The sequence below is a fragment of the Lycium barbarum genome, chromosome 7 (assembly GCF_019175385.1).
Source record: "Lycium barbarum isolate Lr01 chromosome 7, ASM1917538v2, whole genome shotgun sequence".
In the NCBI taxonomy this organism is placed as follows: Eukaryota; Viridiplantae; Streptophyta; class Magnoliopsida; order Solanales; family Solanaceae; genus Lycium; species Lycium barbarum.
Window position 1 is genome coordinate 94,968,627 of NC_083343.1, and position 23,549 is coordinate 94,992,175.

The 23,549-nt window shown below is 38.1% G+C and overlaps 1 long non-coding RNA gene across 1 annotated transcript; it reads left to right on the forward strand.

Moving 5' to 3' along the window:
• Positions 1-3,146: 3,146 nt before the first annotated feature.
• LOC132602335 (uncharacterized) lies at positions 3,147-19,755 on the forward strand. Its single transcript, XR_009567737.1, has 3 exons — positions 3,147-3,643; positions 10,235-10,304; positions 19,240-19,755. It is a non-coding gene; the product is annotated as an uncharacterized LOC132602335 (long non-coding RNA).
• The last annotated feature ends 3,794 nt before the right edge of the window (positions 19,756-23,549 follow it).

Genomic DNA, 23,549 nt, shown 5'->3' on the forward strand with positions numbered 1-23,549 from the left:
TCACGAGTACGGGACCCCTAATTCCTATTACGCCCCTTATTCAGATTAACCAATACATAACACTACATAAAGAGTCTAGTAAGTCTCAACATGCCTGAATCTGAAGCCAAAGAGTCACTCTGCGGCCTTCCCTTTCCTTTGAGCATCCAAATGAGTCCAATATGTTCAATTGCGTATTATTTACATAAGCATACGAGCCAATCATTACCCATATATATCCTTATAAAGAATTCAGGTAACAAATGTCAACCCAAAACCCCTTCCCAAACCCTAAAGGTCAAAATGGTAATCAATCATGAAAACGGGTTCAACATAGTCAAATTAGTACCCTACGAGGTCACACGAATCCAACAATACCCATGTTGCTATGCTTTAGTTCGGATTCCAAAAATGAACCCAAAAGGGTAACACAAGGCCCAAGAGGGCAAAACTGGAATTTATGCCTAAAATCATCTTACCTATACTCTAAATGGTCCATAACCTAAGAATCATGAAGCTCTAATCCGAATGGAATCCTCAATTTCATAAATCTCATCAAAATCCAATTCATTGAGAAAACCCTTAATTTACTACTTAGAAATTATGAATAGAAACGTAAATTAATTGAAGAAATCACGGATAAACTCTTAGATTTCGGTGAGGAACTTACCCTAATGAAGAAACTTGAACTTAGCCTTTGAAATATGTCTAATCCAAGATTGATAACATCTAAAATGGGTAAATGAAATAATGAACTTGAAATGGGGGTTATCCCTCACTGCTAGGGGTCTTCGCAATTGCGACCCTCGCAAAAGTGAGAAATGCCTTGCAATTTCGGAACCTCCCAACATTTCCCCGACCTCGCAAATGCAACGAGAATCTAACAAATGCATGTCCTGTATTAGTGACAAAGCCATCGCAACGGCGACCTCACTAGAACCAACTGAACCAGAAAAATCTGGATTTTCATCAAGTCCTGATCCAACGCACGAACACAAACCAAATATGTATTTCTATCATAAAACACGCTTCGAACTCGCTCGCGCACTTGAAATTCTCAAAAGAGGTCACCTTGACCCGGTGTTGACTAAGGTCAACTCCAAAAAATCAAAATCCAAACTTTTCAACCAAACACACAAATCACAACCGAACGCCTTGGGACCCGAATCAAAGGTTCGACTAAGTCACGTATCATATTTCAAACCTAATGGAATTGAAGAAGCTCTAAAAATGATGGATTTACCCTCGATGTTCACTTTGGTCAAGCATTTCCATTTCCTTAACTTAGAAAACTCAAATTTCACTAACATTGAATCTAAACCCACCCAATAGTCTCAGGAACTATGTCACCCACCCCTACAAGTCATAAATACATAGATAAAGATACAGAAATGGTATTTTGGAGCAATTAAGGTAGAAATCTCAAAATGATTAAGCAAGTAATTACATCTCTACCTCTTGAGGTGTGAAGAAGATTGTTGGTTAGCCTTTGTAAATCTCAGGCATCTTGAACTGTCTCCTTGTTTTCTTTGACTAAACAAAAATAGTAGTAGCATAAGAGTTATGGTCATTGTTAGGGTTAGGAGGGTCACTCAGATGTTCCCCATTGGGTAAGATTTGGCCTCCATACGGAGGAACATTCATCTTGTTTTGACGAAATTTAGGGAAATTACAGGTGGGCATTCTAGGGAGCGTAATGGATCTTAATATAAAATCGCTAATTGTACGACAGAAAATCATTTCTTAGAAAACTAAGCCTTATAGAAGGATGTAGAATTTTATGTTTTTTGAAGAGACCTTTAGTACCTCTTTTTATGCTTCTATTGAGCCGAGGGTCTCTCGGAAATAGCCATCCTACCTTGGTAGGAGTAAGGTCTGCGTACATTATACCCTCCCCAGACCCCAAGATGTGGGATTTCACTAGGCTGTTGTTGTTGTTGTTGTTGAAGAGACCTTTAGTACTTGGGGGATTGTTATTGTTGTGATGAATTTTCAGATTTAGATCTTGATCATGTTTAGTCTGCAAACCAATAACTTCAGTAGCTTCACTAAAAAAGCATTGGAACCAAGCTTGAACAATATTTAAAAGTTCTCTTATCTATCTTGATGGTCCCAAGGTAAGGTGAATCCGGATAAATGCGGGTCATGATTAATTTAGGATAATTATAACCCTAATAATGTATTTAAAGTGACCTTGAGGTGTGCACAATCCCACTTGAGGTAGTAAAGCCATTGGGAGATGGTAACATATGCATGCTATAAGCTGGAGGTTTATAGATGTGATAAAGTGGCAAAAAGTATCAAAACACCAAACACGAGAGAGGACTTAGAGTTTTCGATGAGAGTTTCATGCAGGGGCAGCCCTGTTGAGCAAAGCTTAACTAATTTCTGATAAACAAATAATTATAAAAGAACCAGGTCTTTAGAAGATGATTCTTATGTTGGTAACTGGTTTGCAGAAGTATTATATAGATATAGAAAGAACTAGGTCCTTAGAAGACTGTCGGTTAAAAGCTACAAAATTGATTCTTATTGCAAGTTGGGTGGCTTGAAGAATTTAGTTTATGGGCTACGCATGTGGTAACAAGGAAACATTGTTGCACTTGCATAACAGTACATAGCATAAGAAATAGGAGAAAGGAGGTTGAAAAAAATAAGGAAATCAAGTCCAATAGGGATTAAATTCCTTAACCACAATACTTTTGGTTTAGAAGAACAAAGTGTAGAAGAATACGGCCAACCTCAAACATATATAATTAACCACATTACTGTTATTCAAGATAATATTATTTCACACAAACACTCAATTGATATTTAAACATTGACATAGCTTAACATTACATCATGGTTATATAGTGAAGCCATCGCCTCACGTAGAGAAGCAAGAAGATAAAACATAAAAGAGTTGTATTTCTACACTCAATATATTCTAGTTGTATCCTAGTACTCATATCTGCAGTGGGATCCATACTCTTGAATGCTAAAATTTATGTGATGAAATATCTGACGTGCGTGTGAGCAATATAGCAATTCAGAATGTTGAAGAAAAAGAAGTACAAAGACAAAAGGATAATTCTGTACTTACACAGTTTCCGATTATTATTCAAGTTTAGGAGTTAGTTAGAGGTTAAGCAATTTATTTATGCTACTAACTACTTCTCTGATTTTTGCTTACATAGATTAGAGTAGGTAATACTCATTATCTCATTGTGTATATATATGAATCACATACATAATAAATGTACAAGTTAATTCACAAATTTCATCATTGAACTTTCTCTCTCTTCCTCAATTGATTCATGTTAAACTCACTCATGAAGTTTTGAATCATTTCATGTTATTAGAAGAACAGAATGATAGTTTCAACGTTCTGATCAAAATTTGGGAAATCTTGAAGCTATCTAAATTTCGCTCAAGATAGTAGTTGGTGAAAATTCACAAATTGGTAAATTTTGTGTCATAAACATTTAAAATTTCAAAAAATCTCAATGGAAAAAAATGGAAATACATCTGGGTGGTCGATGTTAATGATGTGATCAGTAGAGTTCCAAATTCAATCAGTTCGACTCCATCTCAGTCTGAGAACAACACGGGCAATCAACCAGTTGAGGGAACAACTCAAACTATTGATCAAAGTCCCCCTCTCTTCTTGAATACCTATGATGTAAGTGGAATTTCTCTAATTTCCTTTCAATTAACTGAACTGAGAACTACTCAGTATGGTACAGGTCTATTGTAGCCTTACTAGGAAGAAAAAATTCAGGGCTATTAGATGGAACTTTGAAAAATTCAGAGAAGAATTTTGGGATAATCGGAGAAGGTTAATGCAACTGTGTTGTCTTGGCTTGTGAATTCTATTTCATGTAATATCTTGAGTGATGTAGTGTATGCATCAAATGCTTGCTCTACTTGGGAGTAATTGAAGGAAAGATTTGAAAAGATTAATTGGTTAAGAACTTATAATCCGCATAGGGAAATTACTACTCTAACATAAGGAACTAATTTTGTGTCAACATATTCACCAAACCGAAAGGTTTTCAGAATGAATGTGTCTCTTGTTCCATCTCCTGGAAGTAACTATGAAAAATCCAGAAATTTGTTAGTTTATATTTAGAGACAAAAGTTGTATCAGTTTCTTATGGGCCTACATGAAACATACCAGCATGATAGGGGCCAAATTTTACTCATATCAGTCGTTCCCTCAATAAATATAGCCTATGCCATGATCATAAATCATGAGGGACAAAAAGCTAAGTGTTTCATCTGGATTGCTAGATTTTGAACATCTAGTCGCCATAGTGCTGGACCCTCAACTTGATGCTATTCCACCTGGTCCTTATGACCCCATAACATTGTATTCTAGAACTACAACCGGTAAAATTCAAGATGGATTACAACCTGCAGTGTGAATTCTATAAATTGAAAAGGCATATTAAGGAAAACTTGTATAAGCTGGTTGGTTATCCTTCAAGTTTCAAGAAAAGGAGATTTCAACCAAACTATGGTCCAGTATTTGGAGGATCTGCGCAACAATGCTTTGCTGTTTGAGAATCCAAATATGCTGAATCATACTACAAAATAAGGAGGTGAGAATCTCAGAACTGCGAATGTAACTGGCTTGTATCAAGGGATAGAGCAGGGTAACATGGATTAACTATCTAATATGAATGAGCCTGGAGCTTATCTTCCACCCAAGTTCAATACAATCAGATCCTGTAGATTCTGAACAGTGTTTTAAAAGACATTTTTGGGGCGAGCGTCGGGGCTAGCCTCGAGGCAAGGCGTACGTGTGGGGCGTAAGTCTCGTGGGGTGTATGCCCCAACCTTCTGGACATTCGCCTAGGCATAAGCCCTGACCTTCTGGGCGTTCAGTTGGGGTGTTAGCCCTGAGAACTTTTTCAAATTTGAGCAAAAATTGCTTAATAATTTTTTTTAAAAAAAAAGTTTAAATATCCAAAAGTTAACTCATAGTAAATTCTCAAACTAAAAAACACAAAAAGTCAAACAAAAAATTATAAATGTTTATCCTAATTTCATAATATTTTCCCTTTATTGTTTACGGAGTAACAGATACACGTTAGCCCTTTGTATACAAAGTGCAATCTACAAAGCAAAGGATTTTGTCCTCCATATCTTACTATATTTCCATGCTTGTATTTTCTTTCTTTATGCTTTATTTTCTTCAAAATCTTTTTAGTCTTCTTCAATTTATATTTTTTCAAAATTGTTTTTAGTTTTAGAATTTATTTTGGTATCGCTCTAGTTTAGATAATGTTACGAAGACACTATTCTGGCTATTTTTATTATAATGAGTATTAATTTGTTATCTAGTTTCACGTTTCAAGACAATAACTTCATATTATTGTCATTTTTATCTTTGAATTATTAGGATAGAGTATTATTCTTAAAAATCTAATTATGTTTCATCATAGTCATGTTATTGGTGTAATGCATCTTTACGATGGTCCGTTCAGATGTTAGCATGTTAATAATAGATATATACTTTTTTTCTATTAATTTATTTATTTTTATATTTTAATGTATTTTTCTTATACATATACGTTTATTTGATTAGTTTATAAAATATTAAAAAGTAAATACCCATGGGTTTACGCCCTGCCGAGGCATATGGAAAATGCCTCGTCTTATGCCGACGCCTTTTAAAACACTGATTCTAAGCAAGAGCAATGCCTTGTTAGCAAGTGGAAATGCAACAGGATCAGATGACCTAACAAGTAAATAAAATGGTAAGAACACAAGTTCAGATGTAAGTAGTGCGTGTCTACTTGTTGAGAATAAACATGAGTCGATTGTAGACATTGGTGCTATAAATCATGTAGTATCAAAGTCAAATTTACTTGATAAGTCAACTAGAACTTTCACGACCCAACTCGTGGGCCGAGCGGGCACCCATGCTATCCCCCTAGTGGGCGAACCCTTCCCTTACCTTATTTTATTTAAAAGAAATATGCAAAAATTGAGATAATTAGTAAAGCAGTCACGATATATAAATGCTGAAATAAAGTACAAAATACAACATCCATAAACCCCAACAATCTGGTCTGCAACGTAGTACAAGAGCCACTACCATAACAACAATTCTAAGGAGTACTAAATCTCAAAATACATAAATCAAATATGTCAGTGGAATCAAAATAGGCCGATGAGTAAAGGAGGGAATCCAAGGCTACGGCTCTGGCAATGCTCACTCTGAAAACTCTTGGAGTAGGCCTTGGAGTCGCTCACGAGGCTGAGGCGTGGATCTTGTAACAAACTCTGCAGTCAAAGGAAGAGTACAATAAGGGTTGTATCAGTACAACGCTAGTACTGGTAAGTATTATAAGCCAACAACAATTATCTTACATATATAAAGACAGAACGAACAAGTAGACAAATAAACAATCAACGCATAGAAACAATAATCAAGACTATTCCACCAAACAGTAGTTGCAAATAGTTCAAGTGTTCAAGTCATGAGCCTAGGTAGAGTCACTAAACAACAATTCTGTCAAGTCAATAATCAAATCTTCACCACAACAATAGTTCAACAATCAATACCAAGAATCAGAAATAGAAGTGCCATATGCTTATGTGGGGTGAAATGTAAATGCAATGCACTAGCCAACCTTTAGTACCGTACACACATGCTAAGGAAAAAGTCTCATAAGCATGATCCATGGGGACCCGCGAAGTTCATGTACCACTCATTCTGGAAAATGACCTAGGGCAAGCACTCTATTGTTCCTGACAAGAGACCTCAGGCAACGTGCACTCATTCTGCTCCAGTAACAACCTCGGATCACGGACTCTCTCATCTCTCTTTTACACTCTCCACCAAAGACCTCAAAGGAACCACTCTCTCACTTAAAATAATTTAAAACCACGATTCATATCATATCAAATATATGGAAAAAAGAATGTATGATATGCATGATATAAATCATCAACGGTAAGCGCATAAAAATCTCAGTACTAATCATAAAGTACACATAACAGTTTCAGCCTTTTTCATTATTCTTCCTTTTTCCGATGATAAGTGAGATATCAAAAGAAAGATGAATGCAAACATATATCATAAAATAGAGCACATATGTCGACAAGCCCACATAACAGCTGACAGAACCAAGCTAATTGGATTTCACCTCCACACCCTGCTCGAAGGTCTATCATGCTTTTCCCATCAATTACTACTTCTACATATGCTTCACTAATAGAAGTCTAACCATAAGGTAAGTCATAACCTACCTCAACGCCGAGCAGGCACCACCGACTATGAAGCACGAGCCTTCCCTTTGCGCAGAGTTTTATAACAGTCGAAGTCTAATCAACAAACTAATCTATGTTAAAAAATGAGTCTAATGATAAACACATTACTATAATACTATATGATTCGAAATTAACCCTTAAAAAGGAAATTCGAGCCCACAAGTGTAAAACCAAAAAATCCAAGTTGATAAAGGTCAACCCCAAGCTTAAGAAGCCCAAACACTAATTATCAACACAAACTAGTCCCCAATTAGCATGAATTGCATCATTAATTGAAAACCACCAAATTAAGAGAAATTCCCCAATTTTCCTTAATAAAACCCTAGAATTAAAGAGAGATTCAACTTAGCAACTAATTTCCCCAATGTTTAGATGCTTAGAAATCAAGAAATCTTCCCACAAAATTCATTAGGATTGAAGAGAATTCATAAAAACATCTCAGGGTTTTTAACCCATCTTCTCCAGATAAAAAATGAAAAACCCCAAAGATTCCATTCTTAAATCATAAATAAATCACAAAGGGAGCAATATGAACTTACCCAAAGAAGAATTTACCCAAAAGCTCTATAAATCAACCACACAAACACTCTCTAAGTTTACAATTTGTGAATGGACAGAATGGTTCAAAATTGGGGAAAATATAAGATGCGGACTCGCCTCCCCGAAGAATGACTCGCACACGCAGAGTCACTTGAAACCTCACCTTCTCGTACATGTGGGCCAAGTCCCGCATAGGTGGTCTTGCAGAGGCGAACACACACCTAGGGAAGCGGGACACCAGAAGTCAGCAAAATTTAGTTTTTTCACCAAGTTCAACCCAAAACCCGACATCCATCCGAGACCTCCTGATTAAAAACCAAATATGCAACCCAGTGTAAAAACACGCTACGAACTCAATCGTGCCGCTCATAATTTCCAACTGCCATCATCTTCACCTGGTCAACCCCCAAAACCCCAAAATCAAGTTTCCAAAACTCTACTGATTGCCTCGGGAGGCGAACGAACTGTCCCGCCAAGTTATAAATGGATCTCCAAAACTCATGGAATCGACACAAATCCCAAAAAGGTTTATTTTCTCAAAAGTCAACTATTGGTCAAAGGTTTTCACTTAAAGCCTCTAATTTCCATAATCTTCAACTAAGACATGCCTGATTACCTCAAGAATCGTTCCACCCATCCCTACAAGTCAAATACACTCTAAGTAAGCTAGGAGAAGGGTCAAAAAGGGTAAAAGGGTCAAAATACCTAAACGAAGTATATCTGCCAAATGGCGATATTGCATTATTTACTCATATTGGTTCAAGTTCTATGTCACCGGGAATAACCCTTGAAAATGTTTTCTTGTTGCCACAGGTTAAATATGATCTACTGTCCATGTCAAAGGAAACAACGAAACTAAAATATGCAGCCTTATTTTATCCTAATTTTTTCATATTTCAGGATCTCTCAAGTAGAAAGGTGAAGGAGATTGGTAGACATGAGTATGGACTTTTCCTACTTTATCAATCAAATGCACATATAATAGCTCTAGTTGCTAATAGTACTCCAGAGAATAGATTAATGAATGTCAGTCCGTGGCGTAAGAGATTTGGACATGTGTCCACTTCTGTATTACAAAACATACTACTCAATACAGCAGAAAGTACAGGTGATGTAGTGGACTAGTGTTTTGTGTGTCCTAGTGCTAAACAAACTAAATTTCCATTTCCAGAAAGTAGCATAAAAAGTACTTATTGCTTTGATGTACATATGGATGTTTGAGGTCCTTATAAAACTCCTGCTATTGATGGTTATAAATAATTCTTAACAGTACTAGTGTCATTTGGCCCGGGCTGATGATAAAAATTAAATATGTAGATATTTTTTTAATTCTCTCTACTGTTGCTTCTTCATCTTGGAATATCAATTTTGCACTTTCAAAAGACTTCTAAAATATTGAAATACAAAAAGGTATATGAAAATTAAAAGAAAGCATTCTTTTTGTTTATATACGAGACTTTTAAAAAAAATCAAGCAAATGAAAGATCTTCTAATTTCTATTTTATTGTTTTTTTTTTTGTGATTGGTCTTAATGAACCTAATTAAGAGGGATAATGGGGTGACTAAGGGGGTCCGATACTCGTGACGTGACGGGTACTTGTATCGGGTATCGGTGTCATGATATGGGTAATTGTGTACTTCAATTGTATAGTTGGTCTGAATGCCATACTTTAAGCACTAGCTGGTAGATAGTACGAACCTATGGATCTGTGATTGGGGTCTGAAGCCCGAGCTTTCTGTTATGATTTTATGCATGTCTTATTTAAAATATTTGTGGTATAGCACTCCTAAGTACTTGTTAAAAAGTAAATAAGAAGCTAAGGTGGGAGCTTTATGACGTATGCTAATCTAAATGAAATCTTTATTGTATATTCCTGCTTCTTATTATGTTAAATGTTATATTCATGCTTATTTTGTATCTCATGCTTATTATTATTGAGGATAAAATTATGGGTCCATGGAAAACTGGTTTCGGATGGAGTGATGATGATTTTTTAGCAGATTGGCTAAGAGGCAGGGTATATGGAGCCTACGGGGCTAAGTTATGAGATTTGGAGCCAAATGTGGCTAAGGACCCGATGTGATCTAGGAGATCTAGTAGTTCGGATGGTACATAGACCTCGCGAGACCCTCATGGGTCACGATTCATTAATGTTTGAACATGTGTGTACCGGGTAATGGAAAGAAAGTCCTTGCATTGCATTCATGATTCATACTTTAACTATTATCGATGATTTTAGTTGATTGAACAAATGAATTATTATTGCTTAGTGAGCCAAATACTTGATCTTCCGTGTTATTATATATCTAGGACTAATGGCGGTTAAGTGTAGTAGTAGTAATCAAAGACCAGCCCTCGTCTCCGTTATATCTAGGGTCGGTCGACGATGTTGTTAAGTACTTGTTGTGTTTATACTCACGCTACACTTTCTGCACCTTTTGTGTGCAGATTCTATTCATAGTACAAGTGGATCTCGGGATGCTACTGGCTATTGAGGAGACAATCTTTACGATTCGGGGTAAGCCATCAGTTGATCTATAGCACCGGATCTTCTTCAGTTATCTTTACTTCATGTTTTCTATTTCGAATAATTTATGTGTTTTTGGGATATGTCCCCAGGCTTATACTCAATTTAGTTAGTTCTTTTACATGTGACATCAGATTTGGGGATGGTTGTACTATTATTTCTGCATTAAACACCTAAACGTTGACTTGTATGTTTATTAGTCCTATTTCCTATTTAAACTATTGAATTAGTGGGTTATGTATGGGTTACTAACTCGGAGAATTTCGTGTTGTCACAACTCCTCAAATTGGGTCGTGACAAAGTTGGTATTAGAGCTTTAGGTTAATTGGTCTCACAAGTACAAGAACAATGTCTCATAGAGTCTTGCAGATTGGTACGATGAGCTTCGTATCTATCTTCGAAAGCCTATAGGATATTTAGGAAAACTCTTATCTATTGTTCCTTATCGTGCGTACTTAAATCTGTTGTGTTCTAAAGATTTCCTTATTTCACTCTCTTATAGATGGTGAGGACATATTCAATGACTGTCAGAGGTCGGGAGCCTTCACCCCTACCAGTACCTGCTCCTAAAGGTATTGCTAGAGGAGGTGGCAGGGGACATGGTCGAGGGAGGGATAGGGCTTGAGCCTATGTTGTCACACCAGCCTGGGCTCGAGTACCAGTTGCTGCTCTGGGTCATGATAGAGAGGTATCTCTAGGTCACAAGGATGTTCATGAGGAAAAGGTCGCTCTAGAAAATGAGGTTGGACTAGCTCAGGAACCTCCAGGGCTTATTACTACACTGATGCTGCAGGATGCCTTAGTTTACATTTTAAGCTACTTCGAAGGTATGGCCTAGGCGGGTATTCGTCCGGTTACGCCAGAGGCTTCTCAGACCTGGTTTGGAGCTCAGACTCTCGAGCAGGATGTTATGGGATTCAGGACCCCACAGGCACAGCCAACTGCTATTGTTGCTCCCTTATTTTCAGGTGTTCCAGTTTCGAGTATTGTTATTTGTCCCGTTTCCCAGCCTACCATGACAGTTGATGAGCAGAAGAGGTGGGATAAGTTTGAGAATAGGAAGCCACCATAGTATGATGGGTGTCCTAATGATGATGCTTATGTGTTTTTAGTTAGTTGCCATGAGCGTTTGCACAATTTGGGATTGGTAAAGTCCTACGGAGTTGATTTCATGGCTATGAATATGGTTGGCCCCGCCAACCAGTTGTAGAGAGTCTTTGTTGAGACTAGACCAGCTGGGTCACCTCCACTTACTTGGGACAACTTCTCTCGAGTGTTTCCAGAAAAGTGGATTCCCCGCAGCTTGAGGGATGAGGGGTGGGAGCAGTTTGACAGGTTGGAGCAGCGTAGGATTCCGTGACTAAGTATGAGATAATTTTCCACTCCCTATCTCGCCATGCTTTGACTGTTCTACCCGATGAGACATAAAGGATCAGAAAGTTCATCAGGGGACTATCGTATTATCTTGGAGTTATGGCGATTCATGTGGCCTCTTCGGAAGGTACTTTTAAGAAAGTGGTGGATGTTGCTCGGATCATTGAGTCTATCAGACGTGATGAGTTTGGGGATAGATAGGGTAAGAAGCTCTGCAGATCAGGCAGTTTTGGAGGTACCTCATCCGGAGGTAAAGGGTATCAAAGGAGGGGTTATAGTCCCTACTTTAGCAAGAAAGTTTAGGTGGTGATTTAGCCTTCTACCTGTGATTCTTCGGGTCACAGTGGTTACAGTTTGAGACAAGGTTCCCTGGGTTTTGATTCCCAACTCAGAGATCGAGGTGGCTATTCCGGCCCTTCAAGCTCCCCCAAGCAGCTTATGTCTCGTTGTAGATGTCTTGAGTGTGGTGATATCATGCATTTTACTAGAGAGTGTCCCAGCCTTATACAGGGTGGTTTACACTCTAGTTCACCGTGTTCTACACCTAAATCAGCAGTACAGCCGGCTAGGTACGATGCACAGAGAGGTAAAGATAGTTCCCAGTCCGGTAGAGGTGGTATTCAGGCAGGAAGGTTGTGGTGGTGGTGGAGGCTCTCAGGTCGAGGGTGACCATGCTCAGTTCTCTGACTTCCTAAGTAGACTAGAGGCAGAGGCTTCTGATGCTATTATTACAGGTACTATTTCAGCCTGCCATCAGTCTACTATAGCTTTATTTGATACGGGTTCTACATATTCTTATGCGCCTACCAATTTATTGCGCGTCTAGATATGATGTGTGAGTTTCTACTCCTGTTGGAGATTCTGTAGTTATGGATTGGGCATACCAATCCTGTGTTGTGGCCTTGATGGGATATGACAGTTGGGTTTATTTGATGATCTTAGACATGGTAGACTTTGATGTGATCCGAGGTATGAGTTGGTTGTCCCCTTATCAAGCGATCCTTGATAGTTATTCTAAGACAGTTATGTTAGCTATGTTGGGATTTTATAGGTTGGAATGGAAGGATACAGTTAGTTTAGCACCAAAGAGAGTAGTATCCTATCTCAAGGCTTGACAGATGGTTGGGAAGGGGTGTTTGTCTTGTTTAGCGTAAGTTCGAGACACTAGCGCCGATACCCCTTCACTTGAATTGGTGTTGGTGGTTAGAGACTTTCTAGAGTTGTTCCCTACTCATTTACCTTGTGTTCTTCCAAATCGTGACACTGATTTTGCCTTGATTTAGAGCCAGGCACTAAGCCCATTTCCAATCCTCCTTATCTGATGGCTCCCGTTGAGTTGAAAGAATTGAAGGAGAAGTTGCAGGACTTGCTAAGCAAGGGATTCATTAGACCTAGTGTTTCCCCTTAGGGTGCTCCAGTGTTGTTTGTGAAGAAGAAGGATGGGTCCATGAGGATGTGTATCGATTATCGATAATTGGACAAAGTCACAATGAAGAACACGTATCCTATTCCTCATATTGATGATTTATTTGACCAGCTTCAGGGTGTAGCAGTCTTCTGTAAGATTGATTTGAGATCCGGTTATCACCAGTTGAAGATTAGGAAAGAGGATATCCTAAGATAGCTTTCAGGGCACGTTATAGTTATTGTGAGTTTCTGGTCATGTCTTTTAGCCTGACTAATGCCTTGATGGCTTTTGTTGATTTGATGAATGGTGACTTCGGACTGTATTTGGATTCTTTTATGATTTTATTCATCAATGATTTCTTGGTATATTCTCGTAGTAGGACAGAGCATGAGCAGCATTTGAGGATTGTGCTTGCGATCTCGAAGGATAAGAAATTGTATTTCAAGTTTTCAAAGTGTGAGTTTTGACTCAATTTTATAGGATTTCTTCGGCATGTGGTGACCAAAGATGGTATTAAGATATACCCTCAAACGATTGAGGCGGTTCGTGATTGGGTTAGGCCTACTTCGATTGCCGAGATTCAGAGTTTTGTTTATCTCGCCAGTTAATACCGGTGTTTTGTGGACGGATTTTCATCTATAGAATCTCCTTTGACCAGATTGACACAAAAGAATGTACCGTTTTCAATGGTCAGATGAATGTGAGCCGAGCTTTCAAAATCTCGTCTTTGTTAACTACGGCTCCGATTCTGACTCTTCCCGTGGAGGGAGAGGGCTTTACCGTGCTTCGCGAATTAGTCTTGGTTGTGTTCTGATGCAGAAAAGGAAGGTTATAGCTTATTCTTTGAGTAAGCTTAAGGCGCACGAGAAGAATTATCCTACTCATGATTTGGAGTTTATATCAGTGGTTTTTGCATTGAAGATTTTGAGGCACTATCTCTATGGGTTGCATCATGAGGTGTTCACCGATCATAAAATTCTTCAACACATTTTAAATCTGAAGGATCTATGTTTGAGGAAAACGGAGATGGTTAGAGTTGCTCAAGGATTATGACATATCCAACCTTTATCATCTAGGAAAGCCTAATGTGGTAGCGGATGCCTTGAGTCGAAAGGCGATAAGTATGGGTAGCCTTGCATGTCTACAGATTAGAGAGCGACCTTTGGCTATGGATGTTCAAGCCTTAGCCAATAGAATAGTTAGACTTGATATCTTGGAAACCGGCAATGTTTTGGCTAGTGTGGAAGTGCGGTCTTCCTTATTGGAGCAGATTAAAGGCCAGCAGTTTGATGATGCAGAGTTGTGAAAAGTTAGAGATAAAGTGTTGAAAGGAAAGGAAAAGGAGGCAAGACTTGATGATAAGGGTATTTTGAGGATCAAGGGTCGTGTATTTGTGCCCAAGGTTGAGGATTTGACCAGGTTGATTATAGAGGAGGCTCATAGCTTGAGGTATTCTATTCATCCGGGAGCTACAAAGATTTTATCCGAATTAGAAACAGGATTACTGGTGGTGTAGCATGAAGAGGGATATTCTTAAATTCATGTCTCGGTATTTGAATTATCAACAGGTGATGCACGAGCAACAAAAGCCTGGTGGTATTTCTCAGAGGATGCCTATACCTGAGTGTAAGTGGTAGAGGATTGCCAGGTATTTTTTAGTAGGGTTGCTACGGACTATGGGAAAATTTGATGCTATTTGGGTGATTTTGGATCGTTTGACCGATGGTCAGTCCGAGTAGATTATTCAGGTCCTTGAAGATATATTGCGGGCCTGTGTGATTGATTTTAGTGGTCATTGGGACCCGTTCTTCTCATTAGAAGGGTTTGCTTATAACAACAGTTATCATTCGTTGTAGGAACAAGCCTTGGTTGATAATACTCCACTTGAGCAAAAACCCTAGTTCATCTCCAATGAGATTTCTTGACTTGAATGATCTTTAATGGGTTTTCTTACACTTGATTCACTTGGTTTATGTTGTTAATCACTAATAATCCTTGAATTCTTGTGGAATAAATGTAGAGAGATATTTTAGAGAGAAGGGGTATGATGTAGAAGTGAAATGAAATAAACCTTGGTCCCTTTATTTATTAAGCAAAACAGTCCCCGACCGTATATACGGACCAACATACGGTCTGTATAATTTGTACGGGCCGTCTGTTTGGCCGTATATTTGGTCCAGAAAGTTGGGATATTTTGGGATGATTATACGGTCCCAAACATACGGACCGTATAATTCATACGGCCAGTATGTTTGGCCGTATAATCCCCAGTGGTTCCGAAATTCGTTTTGTCGACTCGTTTGATCTCCAATCCTCGTGGAACCTTCTTAACACTTGTTCAACACCTCAATACCAATCTAAGGGACGTTATCGCTCTTCTCCAAGACATCATCAAGGCCTCGCTAACTCGTTACTCGTATTTCCTTTCCGATACCTATCGTATGCCTTGCCTTCCCTTGGCCAACTTTCTCGTCTAACATCGGATGCCTTTGAAATCTCACTTAGGGTCATCAAATGTCATTTCTTACTTACGGAAACATCGTATGCTCGTACTCCTCACTAGTTCATTCACTTGTGCATCAACGGAAGATTTTTCGAGGTGTAACAGATACAAACACATGCGAAAGGTTGTTGCCGTTGACGGCACACATTTATACGGCAAGTATGAGGGTGTGTTGTTGTTGACGGTCGCACATGATACTGAGAACCATATTTATCCAATTGCTTTTTGCGTGGTGGACAAATAGTGTGATGAATCTTGCACCTACTTCTTCGAGCAGCTGAGGTACATAATCGCCGATGAACCAGACTTGTGCATCATCTCTGATAGGCACAAGAGCATAGCCAACGGTGTTTCCAAAATTTTTGAGTATGCTCATCATGGACTATGCATGAAGCATCTTGGTGATAACCTTCGAAAAAAATTCCAATGTGGAGATTCTCTTCATGTGTACTATGATGCAACAAAGGTATATGGTTACCAGGAGTTCAATGAACATTTTTACTAATTAAGGGTTAAATGCCCCGAAGCTGCTAATTTCCTTGAGTTTGATATTGGATTTGACAAGTGGAGCAGGGTATATTTTCCAGTAAATAGGTATGATGTGCTGACTACAAACATTGCGGAGTCACTAAACTCAATGTTGAGGGATGAAAGAGAGTACCCTGTGACTGCCTTATTCACTTCCATTTCTAGGAGGTTTGCTGAAATTTTCAGGCAGAGATGTGCAGATATCAGTAGTTCGATCAATTTATTTGTGCCCTCGGCTGAAAAGACGCTAAGGGAAAAGATGAATAAGGACGACTCCTTGTTTATCAATAATATAAAAGGGGATGCCAACGAATTCACCGTGGTCGGCAGTGGCCTAACTGCCAAAGTCAATCTACTGAACAAAACATGTACTTATAGAGAGTACGACTTGGTGAAATTACCGTGCGCTCACGAGATGGCAGCCTTGAGATTGAAGTACTGACCTGATTATGGTTCAAGCATCTACGAGTATTTCTCGCCCATGTATAAAGTTTAGTCTTACATTCTTGCATTTGATGAAACTATTAATATAGTCCATGCAGGGTCAGAATGGGAAGTCCCAGAGAAGTACGCAAACATGTATATTCCTCCACCCCCTTATGATCCCAAACTTGGAAGGAAGAGAGTGAAGCGTATTCCTGGCGTCGGGAAATCTTTCAAGTCCAAAGGAAGTAGCAAAGGGACGAGAAACAAGTGCTCGATTTGCAAAGGGGTTGGTCACAAAAAAACAACGTGTCGATATTTGAGAGAGCACCCCACTTGATTTTTTTTAGTTTGAATGTATTTTTGTTGTATTAGTTCAATATTAATCAACCTTATTCTAGTCTATCATAGATTCTATGTGTGTTTATAATAAACCAATCTGTTGGTCTATAATGGTTCATAGTTAGGAAATTAATCTTCCTTTAGGAGATCTATACTCCCCAATTAAAAACCTTATCATACGAAACTGAGCAGCGTAATGATTACCTTTTCAGAATACTAGCGTTTCATGTCTAATCACACTAATAAAATACAAATTTAAACGACACCTCTATGCCCATAACCACGTGTCTCTTAGCCATTGGGTGACGGTTCACTTAACCGATGCAAACAGTCTTTATTTCTTCCCCATTCTTTATTTCCTGCATTTCAAATAAACTCAAGCCTATACAAATTCCAGATCATTCATCTCCAAAATGCCCAGAAGACTCCGCCTTCCTAGGAACCCAAGGCTACAAACTGCATCACAGATTCTCTTCTACTATGAAATGACTTGGAAGGCTCTTTAGGAGGCTAGGAGAGGACAGGAAGAGATTGACAAGGTCTCTTCACAGGATTGAGCGATTTCTGTGTGTCTTCATACAGGAGAAGAATATCGACCCAGATGCCCTGCAACCCCCCTACAGCCCCACTGCAAATCCCTAGACTAGTTTAGTTATGAAGTTTTAGTTTTTATGTATATATTCATTTTGTTATAAGTTTTTGGCAAAGCTTTCATTGGTGAAAGTTGTAGATGGAAGCAACTTTTGGGCTTTCATTTATGAAAGCTTTTAAATGTTTTTGCTGTTATGGTTGGGGGTTGCAATGAAATGAAATATATGGTTGATGTTCATATTTCTTGTTTTGTGTTTTATCTATGTCCTTTTCTGTTTGTTGCATTTGTTTTCTAACCGTCGAAATAAAGCTAAGTGTGTTTGGTCTATTAATAAACATAACTATAGTAAATGACTATGATCTATAATTACTCATTGAGAAGGTCTATGATGTATCTTCAAGGTTGATTATAAACTACAGGAATAAAGGTTTTTATTGGAACTAGAAGCCTGCTAAATTTGCACAAGTCCAACAGACCCAAAAAAAAAAAAAAAAACCAAACCCCAAATCTAAAAAAGACAAAAATAAATAAAATACAATAAATAAAAAGACTTGATACTATTTAAATATTATAATAACACTTTAATAAATCATATGAGAGCCCCCATCCATTAGACACATGATCAAAATGGTTTTAGGACACCTAATGGTCCTTAGATCACTAATATTAGTCTAAAAAAGCCAAAAATAAATTAAAATAAAAACTTGATACTTTTTAAACATTATAATAATACTTTAATACATCATATGAGAGTCCACACCAATTAGACACATGATCAAAATAGCTTAAGCACAAGTTATGGTAATCATATCACTATTATCCAATTAGTCTGACAATAAGTTATTGTCTCAAAGCACAACCTTGTTCTAAGGACAACATTACTGGTGCTTAAGGTCTTTTGATCATGTGTCTAATTGGTAGGGACTCTCATATGATGTATTAAAGTATTATTATAATGTTTAAAAAGTATCAAGTCTTTTTATTTATTTTTGGTTTTTTTAGACTAATATTAGTGATTTAAGGACCATTAGGTGTCCTAAAACTATTTTGATCATGTGTCTAATGGATGTGGACTCTCATATGATGTATTAAAGTGTTATTATAATGTTTAAATACTATCAAGTCTTTTATTTATTTTATTTTATTTATTTATTGCTTTTTTTTAGATTTGGCGTTTGGGGTTCTTTTTTTTTTTTTGGGTCTGTTGGACTTGTGCAAGCTTCTCGTTCCAATAAAAACCTTTATTCCCATGGTTTATAATAAACCTTGAAAGTCCATCATCGACTGTCTCAATGAGTAATTATAGATCATAGTCATTTACTATAGTTATATTTATTAATAGACCCAGTACGCTTAACTTTATTTCGACGGTAATAAAATAAAATATTCTTAAATTTACAACGGTAATAATACACCCTTCCCTATATAAAACCGACTCAAAATTCAAACACCTCCATTGTCTCTTTTGTTGATCAAACACCTCCATAGTCTCTTTTTTTGATCAAAATTCACCATTATCTTTTTCTTGATCAAAACACCCAAAATGTCTCAGCTATCTGAAACATCTCAACCACAAGATCCTGACATTTGTTTCTGCGGTGAATACACTGTCTTGAAGAAATCACGCACCCGATAGAACCTAGGTCGCAGATTCTTTAATAGTGCAGTTGGAACTGTAAGTTGCTAATTCAAAATGTATGCGTTTTTTATATGGCTTCATGACAAAAAACCTCTAATTGATTGCTGTTTGTTTCAGGATTATGGTGGTTGTGACTATTTCAGGTTTATTGATCCACAACCCAACAAAACACCAAAAAAAAAAAATCTCAAATGAGCTCAGGACCTAGCAAGAGCCCAGGTGGACCTGATACACCAACATCAAAAGGCTTAACAAAATCTGAACTACAAAATAGGCTCAGAGAATCTTTAGAGAACGAGGAATTACTTCAGTCGTTGTTTAGAGAATCTGAAGAAAATAAGAATCACTTAAAATTTAGGTTGGGAGAAGCTGAAATTGAGAGGGCTGAAGTAAAACAGAGGTTGATGATGACTGAAGAGGAACATAATAGACTAACGATGCTTTTGTATGGTTTATTAGTGGTGTTTGCTATATGACAATATGTAATAAGGTTGTAGTGAGGCTGGTATTTCATTTTAGCGTATGAAGAATTTTGGACAATATGAAGCAGGTTTTATTTATATGAAAAATATGTGTTTGTCCTTAAGCGTTATAACATCTCTATTGACATTGTGTATAAGCTTTATTCATAGTCGATAATAGTATATATAAACTCACAGTTGATCAACAATCATCGTAGCAGATAATAAGGTTTCATGTCGCCGATAGATAATTATATTAAGAAGTGACCATTACTTGTAAAAACAGTCATATTTGAAGACATCCAAGTTCACAATGAAACAACACACTTAGATACACAACAATCAAATTAATTATTTGTTAAACCATTCATATTTTAAAACATCCAAAATATTTATGCATATCCAAATTCAAAAGGCAACAACACAATTATATACAAAGGTTTCAATGATCTAGCCTTCACATAAATTAATCCAAAGCAGTCAAAATTAATTATTTATTAAAACTATCGGACATTAGTACTGATTGTTTGTCATCATCCACCACACACATTTAGCAAAAACTTAATTATTTGTTACAACCGAAATAACCAAATTAGCTGTCTGAAGACCCGTTATTCTGGGCGAGGACGCCCGACACAACTTTTTCAGAGTCAACTCAATAACAGCTTAAATCGCCTCACTAGCATTCTTTTCATTAACATTAGCAGGGACATCTATTGCCTTCTCAGCTTGAGCAGCTGGCATAGGGAGCTTAAACTACTTGACCTCAACCTTCTCAAGTTTCTCGACTTTAGAAGCTGGTTTAGGGACATCAACCTTCTCAAGATTAGCATTAGCATTCTTCTTATTAACCTGGGCAGTTGGCACAGAAACAACTGCTGCCTTTTCAGCTTGAGCAGCTGGTCTAGGGAGTTGTAACGACCCATTTGGTCGTTATAGTCCTTTTGACACTTTCGCCACTCTTGAGTGTTTATTGACTCATTTTGACCCGAGGTTGACTTTTGGGAAATCGGACCTTTTCGGAAGTTTCGTCAACTCCGATAGATTCGGATTATTATTTAGAACTTGTATGTATGATTGGTTCGGTTCCCAATACATTTTAGTGCATCTCGGGACTTTGGATGGGAAATGGAAAGTAAACATCGGTGGTTGACTCAGTCAACGGGACCTCCGTTGGAAATTTTGAGACCACGAGTGCGTTCGTAGCGTATTTTTATTTGAGTTTAGGTGGTCGGGGTATGAGCAGATGGCCTCGAGAATAACCTGCAAATTTGATGGAAGACTTAGAAAAATTGGGCATTTCTGGTGTCTGGTGCCCACAATGGCAGCACCAGAGCCGCCCCAACGGTACCGCTATGGCGATGTATTGGTTGCTGGGGCAGTCATGAATAAATTGGCCTCACCACTGCAGCAGTGTCCCTGATGCCGCAGCAGCGCTGCTGTAGCGGCAATACCCTCGCTGTGGCGGTCAGGGGCAGGGGAATTTCATTAAATGTATCTTAAAATAAGACCTAGTCCCTCATTATGTCATAACTCGGTATTGGAGCTTGGGGAGGCTGCTCTTGAGGATGAATTGAGGAATTTCTTAGAGGTAAAGCTTTGTCTAATCACTTACTTCTCTTTAATCATTATCATCTTAGAATCATCCCTTCCCTTTTCAATCCTTTAGAAGTAGAATTTGAAGAAGGGTTTTGGGAGACTTCTCCCTAGGGTTATAATTGATAAAATTGATGATGCTAATACTAAAATGTGACGAATCTAAGCTTAGTAACCTTATATCTTTGAATTTTAATGTTGAATTTCAGATTTGGGGAATTAGGGTTCATACCTAATTTGGGGGTTTTACTAGAAATCAAATTTGGGGATAGTTCTTGAGCTAAATTGTCACGACCCAAACCGATGAGTCCTGACGGGCGTCTGACCTCTAGAGACCAAACACCCCTATACTCATATCTGAATCTTACTACACATGAAGGGCCCATAATGGCATAACTGATCTCATAAAAGGGAAACATCAAAACTCTGTACAATCTGCATATATACACAACATGCAGAAGAACAGTGCAAGCCAGCTAGGATGCTATATATACTGTACACAAAAGAATAGAAGCCGGAAATGATACATTATCTAACTACTACATACAACTATCTACAGACCTTTATTGAAATAAAAGTTGTAGAAAGGATGGGACAGGGCCCCGTCATACCCATATGCATACACATCTCAAAAGGATGGCATACCAAAACTGACTGCAACTCCGGATCAAATGGAGCGCACTGACCACTACTAGATCTAGAGGTCCTACTGAGCTGGACCACCTGTCTGTCTACTTGTACCTGCGGGCATGAACGCAGCCCCCCGAGCAACGGGGAGTCAGTACGAATAATGTACCGAGTATGTAAGGCATAAGAACAACCGATATACATAAGAATCATGGATAAGATCTGAACTCATAAACTGAAATGACTAACTGCATGTACTTGTATGAATTAGTATCTGCATGTATCTGCATAAATCTGTATAACTGACAATGCCTCTGTGGGCACATAATATGCATGCTCATGCCTATCTATGAGGGTCATACATCTATATATGTATATGTGCGTATATAACGCCTGATATATGTGCGTATATAACGCCTGATATATGTGCGCATATAATGCCTGTAAAGCCTCTATGGCATCTCATCATATCTCATCATATCATATCGGCACCTCTGCGGCCATAATCAATATCATCATTAATGTGCACCAGCTGATCAGGTGGTAATGCATATATAACGCCTATCCTTTCTCATACCCTACACACACACACATATATATAACGCCTTCTGGTCATGGGTCAATGTACATAAATATATAATGAAGGTAATGCATGAATCAACTGTATGCATATAACTGCTACATAAGACTGGACCCATGAACAGACGGATCACTCATAAACGGGGTACATGAACATCAAAGACTGAAGTACTTCTAATGCTTCTAAGAGTAGAGGAATATGGAAGCTCTCTTACTCGCTTGTCGGATCATGTCATAGGACCATGTCAAAAGAAAGAAAGGATGGCCTTAACATTCCTTGACGTATATCAAATCGTCCAACTACTACCTCTCGAACTTGCAAGTCTATAATTAAGATAACATAGGGCTTAATTAGACCATTTACTTTGCTTACTAATCATTTTAAATACAGGTAGAGCTTAACAAATTATGGGCAACATTTCCCTTATAAGCTTAACAACCCTTCAACTTCCCATTCACTCCAACATCAACCACAACAATAATAACAACACTTTTATATCAAAACATACTCAAATATATCCCCAATCATCTCTTAAAATAGCCTTAAATCATTACCTTGCCATTTATCAAGTTACCACTTCCACAAATAGCTTCTCTTTATTTAGAACCACTAAGACTCTTGATAATAAACTCAACTACGAGGGTAGAAATCATTTACATACCTTGAGGGGTCAAAAATCCCAAGAATCACTTCAACTTCAACTCCCTAAGCTTCACAACCTTGAAAAAACCCTAGAAGCAACCTTCTCCTTCACAAGCTTGGGTTTACGAGATCCGGGTCTTGTCAAATCTTCACTAATATGATGAAAAATATTGGGAGAGAAAATATTAGGATTTTTTCTGATTTGGAATGGAGGAAAATAAGAAATAAGGTCTTGGCTTCTATATTTATACTTGGAAGCCGAAAAGCTACATCGCTCCGGTTAGACGAGCGGGTCGACGGCCCCTCGACGTGTCGACGGTCCGCCGCCTTGCTCCATCAACATGCGCCTACAGATGCAAGATTGCGGGACCTTGTCGACACCGCACATCGACGGTCCATCGACCATGTCGACGATGACTGGTGTCTGCAGATTTTTCTGATTCAGTTCAGATTGCGTCGATTCGATTCGTTCAACTTATAACTCTATAAATTGCTAGGAATATCTGCTAGTACCCTTGTAC